Source organism: Parasteatoda tepidariorum, chromosome 3, assembly GCF_982258835.1.
Source record: "Parasteatoda tepidariorum strain Cologne lab strain chromosome 3, Ptep-v5.0, whole genome shotgun sequence".
Classification (NCBI taxonomy): domain Eukaryota; kingdom Metazoa; phylum Arthropoda; class Arachnida; order Araneae; family Theridiidae; genus Parasteatoda; species Parasteatoda tepidariorum.
In genome coordinates, this window is record NC_141757.1 from 66828316 (window position 1) to 66849981 (window position 21666).

Sequence of the window (21666 nt, forward strand, 5' to 3'; positions counted from 1 at the left end):
AGAATTGAACTTTTTGAGACATTGCAAATATTTTGATTTCTTTTGCACTACTAACAGACAACGTAAAAAAAATATCTATGTTTTTATTACTTCCTCAGTTAACCATTTTTATCTTTCTCTCCCTTTTAAAAAAAAATTAACTATGACTTTCATGTTACGTTTGAAAACATATAGTAAAATCCTAATTTCTTGCGATTTGATAAATATGGCTAGGAAAACATCTAGATTTTATAGCACACAAATTAATTAAAAACTTCCAAAATTATACATTGTTTAAAAAGAATGTTCTTGAATTTTTGGCCAGTAATACACGATTACTTTTTTAAAAACTTCCTTTACTTCCGTTATTAAAATTATTATCACTTCCTTATTTTTTCTTCACATATGGTTAAAACTAAGTTGAATCTCGTTTTCAAAGAGCTTTGATTTGTTCCACTGAGCTGGAGACATGACTTACTTAGTAAAGTAAAACTAAAAATTATGGCATACTGCAGGGGTATATTTAGTTGAAATTTGCACCTAATTAACATGTTAAATTAAATATCTGTTTTCCAAAGTGCTTATTTCTATAAAGAATTTTTTTAAATATTTCAATATTTATTTTAAAGTAAATAGTTTGCTTAATAAAATACTGCGTATCATCTCTTTATAAATGCTTACTCTTTAACTGTTATCTCTTTTTCACTGCCGGGTGGGTATTCAGCACATGGAGAAATTCACCATCATCTTCTCTTCATCATTATTCTAGTTCAATTTATTTAGGCACAGGATACACTATCATTACGGAAGTGGCCTCATTGGCCAAGTACTCCTTGCATCTATTCCTAGTTTTCACAGTTTCCTAGTTCATGTGGTGGGTAAAGTCCTAAACTGATACGGCTTTGACTGGGGTTCAATTCCTTACTCTAACATTTGGATGTCTAATTCGGTTTCACTTTGTATAAATATATTTTGTAGTGGGGTCGGATTCCATATAGATGTACATAAATGTTCCCAGTATTTTAAAAGCTCAGAAAGGTAGAATGCCTAAGAAATGAGAATTAATAATATTAATTTATATTTATTGATTTAAACATTTTATTTTTTTTAAATATTAACGAGTCTTCCATGAATATTTTTCTGTGCTTTTACTGAGACTTTACTATTTTAATTGCCTGTAATTTTGCCTAAGACTAATGATAAATGATTTTCAGTAGATTCTCCTATAACTGAAATAAGGTTTTGCAATGACAAAACAAAAGGCTTAATTTTCTAAGCTGAAAAATAGAAGCAATAGATGACTCTACAGTTCCCAACCCAAAACTATAGTGTAAAGTACTATATAGTAGATTATTGTTGTTCTGATATTCAGCACTTAATCTTTGAAATTAGTTTTAAAACCATTTAAGAAGGTTTGTCAAACATTTAAAGTTTATTTTATTTTATTACAGAAAATATTTTGGACATGGTTAATTTGATTTGTATGTTAACCTTAATCTAACTATTTCTAACCTTGAAATTGCCCTTGTTCAGTTGAGTTGAATGACTGTTAAAATTGATCTTTTCATGAATGTCACGCTCGAGATGCTTTGATATACTTTCTAATCCTGTGACGTAATTAGGGCTTTGCAGGTGTTTGATTCGCCTCATTATCCCTACGATAAATCTATTATCATTTTTTTCGTTGTATTTTTTTTTTACTTGATAGCATAGAGTAATTTTACACCTTCAAATTGGTATTTAATATTGATTTGTACTATTTTTGAATTTAAGACATAAATTCTGAAAATAATTTTATAGGGAGTATTTGAAATGCATTATCAACATTTACCTATTTTACATATTTTAGAATTTAACTATATACTGCTCATACATTACTTAAAATATGCTAATGGATTTGGGACTCCGTTGATTTGAGGGCAAATGGTGACACTTAAAGCTAATAAGTTTTAAGAATGGAGCAATTGATCTAATTTTATACATCGCAATATTTTATTTGCGACTCTTTTTATTGCGACTCTTTTTATTAGTTTCTAATCAATCATTTCTGCCTGTTTTTCGAACTCTTAATTAAAAACGTCCCAATTTGAATACCTTAAACTCAAAGTAATGCTTTTATGACGGGTGATCTGTAAAAACCGGCCTTAATATGTATTTTTTAAATTCTCATCAAAAAATTTTTAAAAAAAAGTTTACTCATTGGGGAAAGCGAATTAATGTTTTATCGAAGAAAAAAACAAAAACACCATCGAAATGTGACCAATCACAATAGAAGACTTCTGATATAATTAAAATCATAACACATTCAATTGGAGGTTGAAACTTGAAGGTGTTATTTATAATCGTATTTCAACCACTCTTTTTCCCTATCGCAAACAGACCTGTTTTGCTATTTATTGCATTTGCCTTTCTGTACAAAAAATTTTTTAATAATTTTTTTTTTTTAAATTTTGAATGTCATCTCAAAAATAAGGTAGTTTATTTCGATGGAAAAAGTCTAAACTTCAGGAGGAAAAAAACTTAAATTCTGGGGCGGTTCGCTTCAAAGCGATGAGTTTCAAAGTGTAATAATATCGTAAAAATTACCAAAGATTGCTCCTGAAATACACCTAAAAAGATTAATAATAAAAAATCAAATTAAAAAATCTGAATTTAAACTTTTCACAAATCTTAGATTCATATTGAATGTCGTATTTTTAGTGTCTACGTAAATCTGCAATCCGGTATGCAGATCCGGTATGTATGTGGTATACATAGATTTATTCTTAATTTCCGCACATTAATTTCTGTAGAGTTTCTTTTCGAATTAAAAACAAAATAATTACTTCGAATGAAGAAATATTTTAGCGTTAACTGAAATATCTACTTTCCATGTATCGTTTATTATCCTAGAGTAGAAAGAATGAGACACAACATCGGGGAAAAGAAGCCATACCCTCACGGAGACAGCCATATTGTGTGGTCCATAGCCAGAGTCAAACACGCTCCCATTATCATGATTGAAACAGCTCTTCTTAATAACAATTGGAGAGTTAAACAGTTCTAAACTTGTGAAAAAAAATATTTTTTTCTCTACTCCAAAATCAGTTTGATTATGTTCATTTATCATTTCCTTGATCATTTAATAATTATTTACAACATTTAATCGGAATAATCATTCAAGTATATATAAAATGTGAACAAAATTACAAAATTATACTGTTGTCGACAATTTTTAACTAATTCCATTCTTATGTCGTATTCTTAATTTCGACCCTTAATGTCATGTTCTTAATCTCGTATTTTAATATTTTTTAGTCTGCTTACAATCAATAAATTGCACCAAAAGCTATTCTTCGCTTTTTTATCGACACTTTCATATCTGTTCAATAGTCCTTTAATATTTGTTTCTTTTATCCTTTTTCAAATCAAGACTTTTTCTAGATCTCAAAATTAATTTCGTTCTATCTGAAAGTTCTACTCCAAAAAAAAAGAAATTATTAATATTTTTTTATTATTATAATACTAATGTTTAACATATTGTTTGTAAAATCTTACACTTTTGTTATCAGCAATAATTTTATGCAGCACCTTAAATGCTGATAATTTCACACGATAAATCCAAATTTTTTGAATGTAAAGGTCAGTTTGTACTGAAATTCTCACTTATATTTCAATCAAACATTTTAATGTTACGTAATTTTTCATCCCGATCAAATCGAAAAGGCTTAAATTATTTCCAGGCTCCTGGGGGTCCCGTGACAAATCAGTAATGATATTTTCCAACTGCTCCCCAGTTTGAGAGAGATTCCTCAACTTTAATACGAGGGTAAATTGAACCATGATATCGTGCAAATTTATTGCTTCTAAATTTGATTACATGATATTATGGTACAAATTAACCAGGAATGTGGTGCAATTTAAAAACTTTTAAAAAGAATGTAATCCTTGAATTACAATATCAGCTACTTTGCACGATATTATAAGCCAAGGTACCGATATTATACTTCAGGATTACTCGGGGTTTTTTTTTTTTTTCAAACATTCTATAAGGAGTTTCCTTCATTGATAACCCATATATCAAAGAACATTTTTTGCTAGTTTAAGGAAATTGTTATGACTATTTTTTTCCTTTACGTTGAAAGAAACTTTCCTGAATCACGACATAAAGTGATGCAACATAAATATCAGTATAAAGCAGATATTGCTCGTCATTACATCGTCCATTTCATAAATTATTCGATCCTCTCCCAATCCGACTGGCTCAAAAAAAGCTTAAATAAACTAAAAAAATCTTCGGGACCCGGATGGGTCAGTGACAGACCGGGGGAGGATGATACTTTCCGAGTGTTTCCCGGACTCTGTGCAAAGCCTGCAAGAGATTTCGGGATTGGTTTGTAGTACGTGCCTTGAAGGTTACCCTTTACTTACCAAAATGACCCATTTGATCTGCAACTCTCGATTAGGCGTGAGACATAGAATCTGAACGAAGGAAGGGGGTCTGGAAGAGAAGAGGAGGGTGGGTTACGAGTGTCGTAGAGAAATCCATTCAAGTTCGGGGGGTAAGCAGTGATCAGTTGGTACCTGCAGACGCCAGAGAAAGGGAGCAGGTCGATCAAGGCACCACGTGACTGCGATCGAAACCTTATTCATCTCGTCAGGTGCCTGCCTCAGGAGTTAGGGATGGTGGAGGAACTTCTTGGAAAGGAACGCTTAATTTTTTTTCTTCCAAGATTTTGTGGAATATCGGTTTATCTTCTTTGGCCTCTTTACGATAGAGAAACATTTTGAACAAACAAAGCATAATATTATCTCAAACATACATTCAGTGCAGAAATATCTTTGTAATGATCTCGTTTCTTTTCGTTATAGTTGGTTTTGTTAATTTTTAATCACAAATTCAATCATTCAATTTTCTTTAAAAGAAATAGATTCTTTAAAAATCACTTTATATATTTCAGTAATTCCAAAGGTATTTTATTTTCCTTAAATTAGGGATATAATATATTTTAGATATGGTACTAAAACAAGATAACTCAATATTTTTCCATTTAAGATTAAGTATACATTTTAATGATTAAGTTGTTTAGTTATAATACCATAATGATTAGTTAAGTATTACTTATGATAATAGTTAGTGCTAATATTTAGTAAAGGTATGAGTAATAGCTAAGTATTACTGTTAAAAAAAGTATAAGTAATGTATTACTATTAAGTAAAAGTATAAATAATGGTTCATCATTACTATAAAGTAAAAGCATAAGTAATGGTTGAGTATTACTTATATCATAAGTTAAGTATACCATATATTAGAAAACTCCAACAACTAAATAAATGGGAAATCTCTCTGTAGGTGTTGGCACTAGACAACTGTTAATATAAGAGAGAAGAAATTCAATTATACATCTGTAAAACCACAATAACCATTGAAGCCTCAAATTTCAATTTCAAAAATGCAATCAAAGCTCAATGAAATTTTATGTTCAAAGTAAACTATTTTTTACTATTTATTACTTCAAAATTTTTCCAATTTTAACACTGTCTAAAGTTCGGTTAAAAAGGTGGCAAAGTGAAAAGCTATGGCCAAATCCAAAACTACTAAGTTTTATAAGACAAAAATAAGACATAAAGATAAGAACTTTTTAAGAGAATCAAAAAAAAAATTCACATAAAATTATAAAATTTCCTTATCCGAACATAATTCAAAGCAAAAAATAAATTTTAGTAAATATTTAATAATTTTTCCTATTTTATTTAAGAAAGGTTGAAAAAATTTTGAATAGTAAGGTATAAAATTTTTTGCATTATTTTATTAACATTTTTTACATAACAATTTTTTGCATTATTTTATTTTTTGCATTATATTATTAGAACGTAATTTCATATGATAAAATACCAAATTTGAGCGAAATAGGGTGAATAGTTCCTGGAAAATTGAATTTCAAATAAGTCAGATACTTAAAACTCAATTTCTCAGGAAGTATTAATCAGATTTGGCACAAATTCTGTATTTGCGATAAAAACTTACATTCTTTAAAATGATCAAAACAATTCTATACCTGACAATTCAAAATTTGTTTGAAAATTCTTAAATAAAACAATAATAAATAATAAATATTTACTAAAATTTATTTTTCGCATGGATTTATGTTTGGATAAACGAATTTTATAATTGTGGGCAAGTTTTTCGATTCGCTTAAAAACTTCTCCTGATATAACGAAATACACAAAAAAATAAATTAATATTTAGGGGTCTAAACTTTGATCCGCTCTTCAAACCAAACTATTGGGACCATATTTCCCAGATTGCGTCTACCTCCTATATTTTAGGGATCAGAAATTCAAATTCGTCGGAAAAAAGGTATGTTTATTCAGAGAAAGTACGTTTTTGTGTCTGATTTCGTAATTTAAAATCTTATCTTCACTAATTTATTAAAATATTTGATATTACCCCCTTGAACCAGTAAGATTGAGACCTAGAGTTGAGGATCCGATTGTTAGATCAAAAATTATTCACTGTCGCTCGTTTTTTTTCTGCTTTTATTGTGGACTGTACAACTGGATTGTCATCAAGAATCAACCAAAAAAATTTCAACAGCATTTATCTATTTTTTGAACTTACAAAAATTAGTGTGAAACTCAATTTAAATTCCGAAGATAGTTATTTCAATATAATGGTAACTCACGAAATGCCTCCTTAAAATAAACACTTCAGAGATCTTTTCCTCAGATTTAATTTATAACAGCACATGATTGAATACCTCCAAGTCATGTCATCGTAGACACCAAATGACAGACAAGACGTGGCATTTCTTGATTCAGAAGCCAATCAGATCCTGCATGTACGCGTGACCAATCTCTTTCAGGTATCCACTTAAATCTGATTTATATCACATGGTTAAGCATAATCACTGCACTTCTTCTCGAGTTGCAAATAAATTTTTCGTTTTTGAGTTAGTAAATAACGTGTTTTTTTTACACAATTTAACTGCCACCTTATCCAATATCAATAAGCTCAAGCTTTACACCTTTGAGCATGTTGTTACTCACAACCTGCAGCTTTTAATAACCTTATAATTTTTAATATTGTTAATCCCTAAATTACTGATTATGGCTGTTATGCACCCATTAGAAAGGAAATATAAACACTCCAACTTTGTTACTTAAACTTTGGATACTAATCAGTTATTATAAATTATCGTTTTTAAAATGTGCATGTCGGATCCGATTGGCTTCTGAATCAAGAAACGGCATGATTTGTCTACGATGACATCAATTGCAGGCATCCAAATATGTGCTGTTATAAATTAAATCTGAGAAAAAGATCTCGGAAGTGTTTATTTTAAGGAGGCAATTCAAGTAACAAAAATATAAGAATTTTGGCACATAATTATAGTAATATTAGACAAAAAAGTTGATATTCATGTATTTTTGTTTACATTTTATTAAAAAATATTTTTTTATAATTTTTTCATCCAAATTTATAGTCAATTCAATGAAGTGTTAAAAAGTATTACTTTAATTCATCTTGTGCTTACCATTGTCAATACAGATAATAAAATCTAAAATTGAAATTATAATGTAGGCAATTGCATTATTTTTAACAAAAAATATAATAATATGTATTGAATATTAGTTTTTTTAATCAATTATGTATCATTGCTGGTACACAAATAAATTTTGTATTAACTAATAATGAAATTAAACTGTTATTAGATTATATTTTAAGTGTAATTTATCTCTTCACTTTGAAAAAAAATTATGTTTTTTCATAATTTATTAAATAAAAATATGTTATTTTTTTAAGGAAATTAGTTTATTTCAAAACGTTTAATATTGAAAACAGCCTTAATGCTGAAAGTTTAAATTAAAAGTTCACTTTGGCATCTTAATTTCCCGTATTTTACTCTAAACTCATCAATTCACCTCGATGTCGTCAATTCGAAGGCACAGTAATAAATTTATCTAATGTTTCAAGCAACTGATCTCATTTAATCGCTTCGGGGTTGTATTACATTGATTAATTGTTTCCGAAAATTAGCAGGGGTAATAAGTTGTTGGTAATGTAATTAAAAAGAAAAGCGGTTGTCCTTCCTCTAAATAAAAGATATATTAAAAAAATTGAAACAGAGCTTAATTTAGAAAAAAACTAATTTATTTAAAAGATTTATTACATAAGAATATTTAAAACAGATTTTCTCTTATTGAACATATTGTAATGGGAAAGAATTTGTTTTTGTAAAAAATAATTTATGTCCTAATTATTATGTTATGCTTTTTTATATATTTGAAAATCGCGTGCTTTTTTATATTTCAAAATAATTTTCTACTAAAATCTTTCATATTTTTTTAATTGCAATTATTAGGTTTAATAAAAGAAAAGTAGAGTACCGGCTTTTTTTTTATCCAAATAATTTTTCGAATTAAATAATCACCATCATCATAGTTGGCCAGACAGTCCAATGTGAGCCAATGCCTTCCTCTGAAGATTTCTCCCTGACGACTTCCGATTTATCTTTGATCTCCAATTTTTTTCATAAATATTATTATTTGAATAATTTCTTGGTAAATATTCAAATAATGTTTGAACAATATGCCCATTGTTTTAAAGAGATGCTCTTGAGAATTGAAAAATGTGCATTTTTGAAAATGCATACATTGAAAGGAAAAACTCAAGCTTTGAACTTTCACCTTTAAGTATAATGAATACAAATATGCATTTCCATTGAATAAAAATTTAATACGCACAAATACACATACTTAAATACTTTTTTTAAAGGCATTAATACTAATCTTTCGAAATCTGATAAATTTCTGACTTTCAAAATTTTCTATGGTATCTGCACAAAAAAATAGTTGTATCTGCGAAATTGACATAGTAAATTCATAACTGTATCCTTGTATAGTCGTTGTAAAATGTTAGTATGACAATACTTGAGGTATTTAGAATTTTTTAAAAGTTAAGTTTCTTCTCCTATTCCTTTTCGCATAACGTTTTATGTATCTTACATACATATATTTGAGTTCTTGATTTACTATGGTAAGTAAAAGAATTTAAGATTCTCTTCTTACATTTTTACTTACCTTAAAATTAAAGTTTCATATGTTTAACTATAAATGTTGCAACCAAGAAAAAAAATTTGACATCAGCCATTTACCAATATACCGATTATATACCGATATACCAATTATATACCATATACCGATTATATACCATATACCGATTACACATTACATCATCAAGCACAGAGTCCAATTCACGGCTATTTCTTTCAAGAGCTATGACATAGATCCACGTAATTCTGTTCAAACGACAAGGACAGTGCCTGAGCTGATATCTCTCTATCTAAACTTCATTTAGAGCAATGCATTTCGAGAAATACATTTTAACCAATTTAACAAAACGATATTTGTAGGTTTATTTCAAATCTATCAAAATCTTTTAACTCTATCATTCTAAAAAGACCTTTAAACCAAATTATCAAAGCAATGCTTGTAGAATTATTTCAGTTCTTCATCAATATCCTGTTAATATGCTCTAATATATTTTATTAATAATTTATGAATGTCTATGTACCAGCTATGGAGTGTCTATAATAAATAGAAACTATTATTCTGTTATATTGCAGATGTTTCTTATAACATATAGGCTTCATAGTCTAATCTGCATTTACTTATCGAGATTAAATTTGCAAACTTTAAAGTTTAAAATACTTAAATATACCTTTTTTCTATTCAGTTATATATTTGTAAAGAAAGTTTAGCAGAAATTATAATTATTCAACAAATATTTTTCCTGAATATTATTAAAATTCTAATGTTGACTTTGCAAAGCAATATTTCTTCAAAAAATAATGTTTTGAATCTTTTTACGAAACAAAATAATGCTATGAATATTTTTTCAAAAAATTGAATGCTTGAAAGTTGTTGTGTCTACTTCCATAAACCGCAAAAAATAAGTAAAAAATATGGATGTTATTTTCATCAAACTTGTTTATTGACACCATATTTTGAAGTATTAAAAAAATTATGTTTATTCAAAAACTTAAATATTGCTAAACAGTGATGTGAGCCAAGTTAATAAAATACTGTCAAAAAAGGGCCCTAAGAAGTTTAACAAGTTTAGAGAACTTAACAAGTTTACGCAATCAACTTGTTTAGCTTTAATTTTAAGAATACTTCTAAGGAAAAAATAAAATCACTACAATAGATCATGAATTATTGCATAAAATTTTTGCCGCTTGTACAGTAATTAAATTAAATCAAAAACCATTAAAATTACTAAAGTTAACTTTCTTTATAATTTTGAACATGTTGTTGAATAATTAGAAAAGGACGATTTCTTTTTAAACTGAAGGAAGGAAAAATACGTCAAAGTGTTAATCTTCAGCCGGTTGATGTTATTCGAGATGAAAATGCCAAACTTACAGTTCTCCGAATAAAAGTTATCTAAATAATCAGCTACGTCACAATGACGATGAGCATGCGCAAATATAGGATCGATAACTTCCATAAAGATTGACAAAAAAAGCAGTTTTCATTGAGTAGCGATAATAATGATTTTTCATCTGTTTACTTTTTTCATTTTAGAAAACATGAAGTTAATCCTAAAAAGCTCCTTTTTCATCTCAAAACTCTGGAAATATGCAACTAAAAATTTCCGTTCAATTATCTACAAAATTCGAAATTTTGGAATTTCGAATAAATCCTATCAATTAATAAAGGATTATGCATTAGAAATTCATAGAAATGTTTTATAAATTTAATTATTAAATGTTTTGATATGTGAACGACGCATTATTTAGGACTTATTTAAGATGCATTAATAATGATTTATGACTCAAATTTTGCAGGTTTATAGCACAAATATCTAAAATTCTGTGATTGAATTTCACGTTCTATAAACAACATCAAAAGCTAATTAAGTAAAACTCAGTATATACAGATAAAAGAACATTGCAGTTTCTAATATTATTTTATTAAAGTATATGCTTAGTGGGTCAAAAAATCGTTATTTTATTTATTTATTTATTTTTGCTATTTGTTTCTGAAAGTTGTAGTACGTACCATTTATTGAAATTAAAATCTGGAAATATAAAAAGCATAAAGCAGGTTAAGTTGTTCATATGCAAATATTGATGAAGTTTTAAAATTTATTTTTATATAGATAACATTTAAAATCTTAATTTTCTTCATATAGTCATAGTTTTAAAAAAGCTTATTTAATTTTAATGGGAAATTTAATTATATTTCATATTTAATTTCAATTTATAGAAATAAAGAAATACTCTTGTTAGCTTGAAAAATGTTTTGCTTGGCAACAAAGGTAAGTATTTTAAATTTGTTGCAAATGAAAACCAACTTTTTAATCTACTATAATTTGCTTCCAATCTTCCTATGGGGATCATTTTCATGTGTTCTTTAAAATGTTTCTGTAATGTTACCTTGAAAATCAAATATTTGAGAGAATATTGAAAATCAAATATTATTCCATTTTTTGAATGCTTTCTTTATAAGAAGGGTATTTTTTATTCCCGTCGGGTGTCTATTTAAATTTCTTCATCAGTGAATTATAAGCCAGGCACTGTTATGCGGTCTAAAATCTTATCACAAGTTATAATTAAAGTTCTTCTCTTCAATAAGCTATTTAGTTCTGTATAATAGTATAATAAAGAAATAGAAAAGTAATCATGCGCCTACTATTACAATTATAATAGTTGAAAATCAGAATCTATGTCATGGCACTTAATAATTATTTTTTAATGTTAAGTAACTTAAATTTGTTTAATGTATGCTTCTATATTGAATTGGTAGCTGTTCCACAAAAACAAATAACTCTACAACTTAGGTAGAAAATATAAACGCATTTTTAATATATTCTTGATTTATAAAATTAAAAGTTTTTGAGGAAATTTTATACAGACATTTATTTATACTATGGGAGGAAATGTTTAATGAAAATAGCATTGCAAAAAAGGCTATGCTATATGAGGAAAGTTTTCATAAAAATTGCATATAAAGAATTTCAAAAATTTAGGAACTGAATTTTCTCAAACTATCATTAACGAAAACTAATTTTAAATGCTGTATGCAAAACTATGCTGAAATTATCATTCTAACGTTATAGTACATTAATTATATAAGTGCAGTATTTTTACAGAAGATGTTTTTTAATGTCAAAATAAATTAAGTTAATTAATGAGATTTTATGAACATTAAAGTATTTTTTGATGTTATAATAAATTTTAAACTTACTAGTGATGTTAATTTCTCTATTAAAGGACCAGATGAGTACCCGTTCTTTGCATTTGGAGAAAGAAGTAAGGAATCAATAAATTTGTATTGATAAGCACTAAAAATCATTGAAAGATATATATCGGCTCTACTGGTAAAGCTGAAACGGCAATTTCAATTTTTTTTTATTTAGTATTATTTGTTGCTCAACCCGGTGACTTTATATAATTAGATTAAGCAAAACATTTAAAAAACTATTAATAGTTGAAAAGTAACAGAATCAACATTTATCCTGGTACTTATACCTTTCTGTGGGCCACGATCCTTTTTTAGCAGAAACTTTAATTATTAGGTACCTTGGTACAAATATTAGTTTATTTAATGCATATTAACAGAACCAATTACTTGAAGTACCTGTTTACAAAACTAATAAATCATCATTATCATCAATAATATGGCATTTTCTTATAATTCTCATAAACAAATCAGTACCATTTCTCCATAATTGCCTTTTTAGTACTAAATTCATTTTATTATTTCAATCTGTATCTATTACCAAAATTAATAAGCATCGTTGTTTCCAATAACAACATGGCAATTTTTTCGATTTTTATATATAAATAAATATCCTATCTATATTAATTTAACTTTTTAATAAAAAAAAGTATTTATTTGATTTCATTATACCTATTCCTAAAAGTAATTTATTGTAATTCTCGAAAATAATTAGGAACATCTTTAATATTATTTTAATCATTTTTGACTAACTAATATCGATACTTGTTTCAAAGAAAGCAAATAATTGTAGACAGTGATGTTTAATTAAATGTAGCATTAAATACTACTGGTCGTGCCATAATAAGTGCTGGAGTAATGATATTAACTGAGACAAAGAAAATTATTACATCAACATAATTTAGTTCTCTTTTGGTAATAGGCACTTTAACATTCTTTGAAATGATTAAATAATTTAATATTACTACATTACACATTCATGACGTCATATACACAATTTTATTTCTTTGTATATAACAGAGCATATTTATTAGATTTATTATAATCATTTAACTCACCAAAAGAAAGATAAACTATACATGTAGTATCATTTCATTTGTGGTATTTAACGTTTACCACAATTTTTCCAAGGACTTAACAGATAACTTCAATTTTATTTTTTCTTGTTAAGTTTCCATTATTTGAATTTCTATTGATTTAAAAGTGTAAGTATCAATATAAAAAATATAGTATTACAATAAATAATAATAATGGCTTTTAAAATACAGTATAATATAAAAAATATAGTATTATAATATACAATGATAATGGCTTTTAAAATGCTAATTCAAATTCAGTGATGTCATCACCATAAGTCACAAAATTATTAATGTTCATTTTACTTGTAATATCCTCACATATTAAATCAAAGGTTCATAAAAAAAGTTCATAAAAGATTCATAAAAAGGGGCAATAAAACTTATTTTAGATAGGTTAGAGCTGCAAGCCAACAAGTCACAAATTTAAAATATTTATCAACTTTTATTAAACACTCTTTGAACTTAGTTTCAGGAACTGAGTTTAAAAGCAGGCAGTTAGGTCAGCAGTGTTTCGATCATATATACACATCTAACTTAGTGCGGATCAGTTCAGAATTGCGGATGCATACATGCATACATACAAACATTTTGCTTTATTTATACAGATGTTATTAATCAATAAAATATGATTATATTTCAATATTTTATCTAATACAAAAGTGTTATTAAGAAAAAAATTTAATGCCCATAAAAATGAAAAATAGAATAATAAAACTTTATGTAAATGGAACTGCAAATTACATTTAATAAAAATATCTGAAAAAATAAAAATAATAAAATATTATAATTTAATAAAAATATCTGAGAAACAATAGCTTCTTACAATCGGAGCATAAATAAAATTACTGTCCAAAATCTGTTATTATCTCAAATTTAAATAAGAATAAATAATCATTAATTTCCGAGTGAATCACAAAACATAGGAATCATAACAAAAATCACAAAATTTATTTGAAAATATAACTTAAAATACAATAAAATTGAAAAAAATTCAACATATTAAACTTAAATATAAATATGCGCTTTATTTTACCTTTAAAAACCAAGATATAATAACTTTTGTACTGAATCAGGTTTGCATTGCAATTTTTCTACATAATAACAAAAAACATGCTTGATGTTTTCCATTAGAAAATTAACAGTATCGTTGTCATAACAACAAAACAATGAGAAAATGTGGTACTTAGTACAATGATTTGTAATTTTTAAACAAACATTATGATTGTATAAATCGTTATTCAAATTATCTGCCTTAGCATTACTTCACAGTTAGAAGATTATTGATTTTCACAAAAATGTGATATCGTGTGAAATAAAATGCTTCAAAAATGCTACACTGTAGAAAAATATCCGTTAATGTTATGTAAAAAACTGTCAGTTAATGTGCCAGTATAAAACCATTTTTTTCATAGAAAAATAATGTTATTCAAAAACAGACGCCTTTTTTAAACAGGCATTTGTATACTGTTATTTTAACAAACTGTCTGTACTGTTCTTTTTCAATAAACTGCTATTTAAACAAAAAACTTATATAAAATAACTATGTTAGCATTACGGTGTGTGCAAGCCGAGAGCAGCATTGGTTCAACCATTCGACACTGTGGTTCGAACCTGGATCCCATCATTGGGAGGCAAGCGCTCTGTCACCTGAACTAGGACAGCTCTCAGTAGGAAGAAAAATCTATATATTTTAGTATAATAATAATTTAGTATAATAATATTTTAGTATAAATACGTTTAAACTATAGTTTCCCACCCGTATTAAAATGTTTGGTAACTTAACTTTAAAACAGTGTTTTTAAGAGATATTAGAATTAGGTTAAGTATCAGTTTGAAAAAAAAGTCGAATGGCAGTTTTATTTATGAAATGTTCAAAATCATAAAATAATTGCGGAAAAATTGGATCAAGTAAAGAAAATATCATAAATTGAGTAGAAAAAATATAGAGTTATAGTGCCGTAAGTAAAACTGTATGGAAAAAAACTCGAATTTAAACTAACAGCATGAAAAACAGATATAAACCGTTTTGACAACAAAACAGCTTTAAATCAACTATTATGACTTAAAATTAGGTTTAATGTTTCGAATTATAAAATGCTCATTTAAAATTATGCTTAATTATATGCACATTTTAAAATAATCATATATTTTAATACATTTCTTGAAACAGCAGAAGTTCTCAATATAACTTTCAATAAATTTTCAGAAAGTTAATCTTTATTTGTAATTTTAAAAAAATGGTTGAAATTTGGAATAGAGAAATCATGAAGAAATAACTTACAGTTTTGGAATTGTTTTCTGAAATTTTAAATTATTAACTTTCTTTATTTAATAAATATGTTTTCACATGTAATATTTTCTTTATAAATAAAGTTTCTGCTCAAAGTATATAGTTATTGTTTTGTTTAAATTTAACATGGTTTATACTAAACCAAGAAATTATTTCATTTCTTTGCATAATTTTTTTAAGTCGCAAATTAAAAAAATTAATTTCGTTTAGACTGTTAGCAATTGAAAATAAATTGAGATATTTTGATCACCAAAATTTATCTTTTTGAAACGCTTCTGTATACTGAGAATGAATTTAAAGCTAAAAGAGCTCTGAAGAACTTTCTGAAAACATTCGATAAAATTTTATTCACTCAATCTTTTGAATATCATCAGATGAACAGATGGTATTGTCATCAAATAGCGATAGTTTGAAAGAAAGAAAAAAAATAGAATTTTGAGTTGGAGTACGGCTAATACAACAGGAAGTTTTTTTTCAATACATTTCAACATACACTTCAGGTTTCATTGAGTCGATATTTTCTGGTTTGGAAATTTTTGTGGAGGCTATGCTAAACTCTAAATATTTATTCATATTTTTTTACCAGAGAAAAAAGAGAAATAAATTATATTTCCTTTGCCTGCTATATCATTAGTTTGCATAAATAATTTAGGTAGTAAATCTGAAACTTAAGAGATAGTCTGAAACTTTTCGGTAAATCTGAAGCTTATAAGAAATAGTCTATTGTTTTGAGAAAATCTTAATTTCTACATAAATACGGAATGCACGTTCCGAGATCTCTAATTACTTTTTATATTAATTCCATATTATTTTCTGACATTTAAATTTGACACCGACTTAGCTTCCTTGCACGGTTTAATTTTATTGCTTTGAATACATAATATTTAAGAAAAACTTTACCATGAATTTACGTGTCCTCGTTTGGCATCATAGTCTTCGTTCCATCCATTCTTAAAGTAGTAACATTTGTGTTTAGTACCTCTTGTGTATTATTCCCTATTGTGAATATATTAGTGTTCTACTGCTTGGAAAAAAAAATTACGTAAAATAATTTAAATAATTGCTTAAATTCTAAATAATTGTTTGTGATAAATTTAAATCAAAAGTATTATTTAAACATTTCAGAGTATTGCATGATTTTCACAAACAATTGTATGATTTTTCAGAGTATTGTATGATTTTTTTTGAACTAAATAAAAGTAGATTTTCCAAATTTGATATAATATTGCAGTTCTCATAATCATTATGTTTTATAAATAGATTTTTATGCGTATTTCCTAATTTCATATTGTAATTTATATTAGCGACATCATAAAATATATTGTTCGTTTCAAATAAAATCTATATTATGCATTTAAAAAAAAGTTATTCTTCTTTTAACCCACTAGCGTCCAATTACTTACACTGCAATCATGTGAAGCAGATTTTTTTTAAAGAAAACTATTTTTAAAATGTGTACAGTTTAATAAAGTTAAAATCTTATTCTGTATAATTCCATATTCATGCAAAATTATTTTTTATAAAGATTTGAGACACACTTTTTGCTTACCTGAAATAATTGTAGATTATGAAATCATGCTAATTTAATATTATTGTTAGTTGCAAAATGATGTCCCATTTATATTACCACTATTTACATCTTTGAATTATCAAATCGTGAGATTGGATGATTACGAGTTAAATAAACTAATGTTAAATAAACTAATTAAATAAAGAAAATTCTAGTCTATTCAATTTTTCTTCTTTTAAATGCATTCAAAATAAAATGATTTTTTTCGTATTGTTTGAATTAAGAGTTAGACATTGTGGCATAATATATCTCCCGCAAGTCTTGTGTTTGTATTGTTTTACCCTATTTCTATATAACTTGTCAAACAAAGCTAATGTGGTGAACGAAAACCTTTCCAGATTTAAATGTTGATCTAAAGTAAATTTAAGAGGTGTTTTTTTCTCTTTTTTAATATTTCATGGCTAAAAAGCAAAAGAGAGTTATGAGCAAAAAAAGAAAGACAAAAAATAATTTATTAAAAAAAATGTTTCAACGTATCCAGTGCTTATGAACAAAATATCGAAGATATGCTTGGGTAAAAATGAATGGGTAATGGGAGTTATTATTTAAAGTATTACTAAACACAAACGAAAAATTGGTAAATATTAGAGGACATTGAAAATAGTGTTGCTTTTTAGTATTTCAATGCTCATTTGTCATTTATTAGTTCTTTGTGAGCTTCAAAGTTGTTTATATTAATGGCTAGTTCTTTATGGTTTGACATTTTAAGGCTAGTTGTTTAACATTAGCTTGTTTTCCCTTAAATAATAAAATCTTACTTTTTTGTTTTTGTTTCAATTCATAGTGAAAGTTCTTGCAGATAAATATACGACAATGAATGCTTTTTAAGTTCCATAAGGGTGGTAACGTGACAGTTTCTACTAAAAGCATGTGCTATGCTTATCTAAGTGCATCGAATATGTTATCCGCAGAAGTACACCATAAAAACTTGTTTAACATCTTTACAAATATAATGTTGAACAACCAAAACAGAACACTTTATTTCAAGTTAAGCAGAAATCGGGTGTAATTTAAATATAAATATTTAAAATGGGAAGAGCTTACTCCTAGTTCATGCGCAATCACACCATACAGGAATTATTTTCCTTTCCGGAAACACCAATTTCGGTGCACTTAGTATATCGTCAGAAATTGTTTACATCGAGTACGAATTGGAGTGAGTTTTTTGTTATCTTCTACGCTTATATTTATCTTCAGAAGCAAAAGCTGCCCATTAAATTATGTGTGCATGTTTTTAGATGTGTAATAAGAATAGTTATATTTTAGTTTTTAAGTCTCTGTGAACTATATTAAAGGATTTAATATTGAATAATTAATATCTACTTCTTCTCTGCTAAGCCTAATTTGAATTCGTCTCAATATTCCCTCTGTGCTATTAATTTTGATTAACAAACTAATTTTATTTAAAGAATTATTCTGCTTATGCATACTAAACTCAACTCTTCTTATTTTAAATAGTATCGAAAAAATACTCTTACTGACGCTTAGGTGTAGTATACCTTAAAGTTGTTAAAAATTTTAGTTTTGCAAAAATGCGGGCAGCTGCTTTATATCAAGAAGTGGGCATATTAGAAAAAATTTAAAAATGTAGATAGCGTGCTAACTCCAGCTATTTTGTTCAAATACCAATTGATTTTTATCTGTCCAGAGTAAAAATTTTGCACAATACATGGCAAAAGGTGATTATATCAATGAATAAAAAGAAAAACTTATTAAAACTGATCTGTTTTAAATTAATGTGAAAAACCAACATTAGCCATCGATCCCACAATGAGGCGGCACAAAAATAAGGAAATGTATAAAAAGCTCAAAAATTAAGTTTGTGTTTAAGTATTTGACTTATTTTATACTAGTATATATATTTTATTATTTAATAAAATATGTATACTAAAAAAAGTATGTACAACTATTCCAATAGATAGCGTGCTAACTCCAGCTATTTTGTTCAAATACCAATTGATTTTTATCTGTCCAGAGTAAAGATTTTGCACAATACATGGCAAAAGGTGATTATATCAATGAATAAAAAGAAAAACTTATTAAAACTGATCTGTTTTAAATTAATGTGAAAAACCAACATTAGCCATCGATCCCACAATGAGGCGGCACAAAAATAAGGAAATGTATAAAAAGCTCAAAAATTAAGTTTGTGTTTAAGTATTTGACTTATTTTATACTAGTATATATATTTTATTATTTAATAAAATATGTATACTGAAAAAAGTATGTACAACTATTCCAAAAAACGTGTTATACTCATTTTTAAATACTAAAGATAAAATAGGTTGTTTAAGAACCAAATCTAGAGTTCAGATCATACCTCTAAATACAAAATGATTTTGAAATATACCACTGCTGTACCTCGGAACAATTTTTATACTGCAAAGCATTTTTTGAAAGTAAATTTAAATGTTTTTTTTTCTTTCCCATAGTTTATATTTTTTTCTTCATTCGCTATCATTAATTTCTGTGAAAAAATGAATGAATTCTTATCGTTTAATATTTTATGAAAGTGTTTAATTCAGACGTGCAAATAGTGGTTTAGCTAAATCTAGATTTTGAAGCTAATAATACTTTTAGTTATTTATGTTGAAATGCAAAGGGCGCAACAAAATCGTTGACACGCAAAAGCGTGCATAAAGTCATCATCTACTATGAAAAAACTAAGACTTTTTTTTTTAGTTTAATCATGAACTATTTCATCTATATGAAATATTTAATGAACCAAACCTTTGTGAATATGAGTGCTAATTTCTTTTATACGCGTTGTAAATATTCACGTTTTTATACAATTTTGAAAAGGATGTGATTCCACTATCAGGTTAAAAAATAAATTATCGAAGTGTAAAATTCAAAATGCTACACCGCTACTAAATTTACCAGACTCTTTTAAAATTTACCGTGTTTCAAGCTCTTTGGGAACACAAGAAAGATCGGTAAATTTTACCGAAGCGCTATGGTAATGATTTTGATAATTATATGAAATAGTGAATGTAGTAAAATTTTGTAGTTTTACAGTGATACCTTAGATCATGGCATAGAAACCATGTGTATTCGGCTAAATTTACTTTTCAGTCTTGTATTTTTTATCAAATATGAGGTAATAAAAAGAACCACAATTTTGAAAAATAGAGTTTCCCATAAACCGTTACTATATGAACAGAAAAATTTGCAAATTTAATGTAAAAGTTCCATTTATTTTGGGTTTTATTACCTGAATTATGGCTTTTTTTACCAGGAATGTCATTACAATACAGTTCGGGAGTTTTATCAGAAATTTTTTCTCCGTACACAAAATATGTATAGAGTATTTTTCAATGTAATCAAACTAAACAGCAAGAAATTACAATTTTCTTTTAATAGAAAGGAGTAAATTGTATGAATTGAAGAGTAATTAATTATTAATCGTTGTGCCCATTGGTTTGTAATAGTTTACATTCAAAACTTATAAAGCTGAAGATTTTGCAATATGAAAATAGCATTAGATAAAAATTTAATTTTCAATCTGCGAAGTAAAGATATATCGTTATAGAAACTAAATATGTTTCCCCCTAATATAGTAAGAAGCATAGACTTACAATTGTAAGATATCTATCAAACTTAAAACTGAGAATAGAATTTTTACTTATTCAAAGAAACTCTTTTACTTTATTTTCCATAACTTGTATTGCTAATGAAACAGAAACACGCAACAAAAGATTTTCATAGTTTTCCTCTCATAGAACGCAAATGAGGGTTATTTCCATCAAAAAGTCTTCCACGAAAGCAAATTTCTTGCAATACTTGATCCAGGAGTTCTCGTGTCTTCTGGATTTCGTACAAAATTGCAAGACTGCAGACATTGATAATCGTAAAGTTACAGTTGGGTCAACTTTTCAACGACAATGATAAAATAAAATAAAAAATATTAGATCGGTGCACTACTTCTAGGAAATCGTGTCCACTAAGCTCAAAAATAGTTTTTTTCTGTTTTCGTTTTTATCGGTCAAACCTAGTGACAAGAATTTTACACCTATTGACATATTACAAAGTTTTCAAAATACTCCTAATATCTTGCATTGTATGCAAAATATAAAAAAACAGTTTTTAATAAATTTTGATCTCATTAATGGATAATCCCGTAGTTATAATTCAAAATTAATGATTCGAGGCCCCATACTTAAATATACAGATTATTTAGTAAACATGAATTTTAAAATTGCGAAATCAGACAACAAAAAAAAAACCTTCTTTGAATAAACATGTTTTTTTCTCTCTCTGACTACTTTGGATTCTTGAATTTCAAAATATGGGAAGTAACCGCAACCCTTAAGTATATGCCAATAAGTTGATTGAGGTGCTGGAGACCCCTACTGTTAATTTAACTTATGAAAGCCTTAAGCAAATCACAGATGTTTTGCACAAATTGGAAAACTCGTTTGTCAAAGATAGTTACGCAAAAAATTATTTTTAAATTAATTTTTTTATCTAATTTATGCATGGTCAAAATATTTTGATTTTAAAGTTATACAAATTTATGT

General features: G+C 26.9%; 1 protein-coding gene across 1 annotated transcript in view; it reads left to right on the forward strand.

Annotated features, from left to right (window-relative positions):
- The window catches only part of LOC107449199 (voltage-dependent calcium channel type A subunit alpha-1), a 345775-nt gene that overhangs the window by 207861 nt on the left and 116248 nt on the right, over positions 1 to 21666 (forward strand). The gene's annotated exons all lie outside the window — the stretch shown is intronic.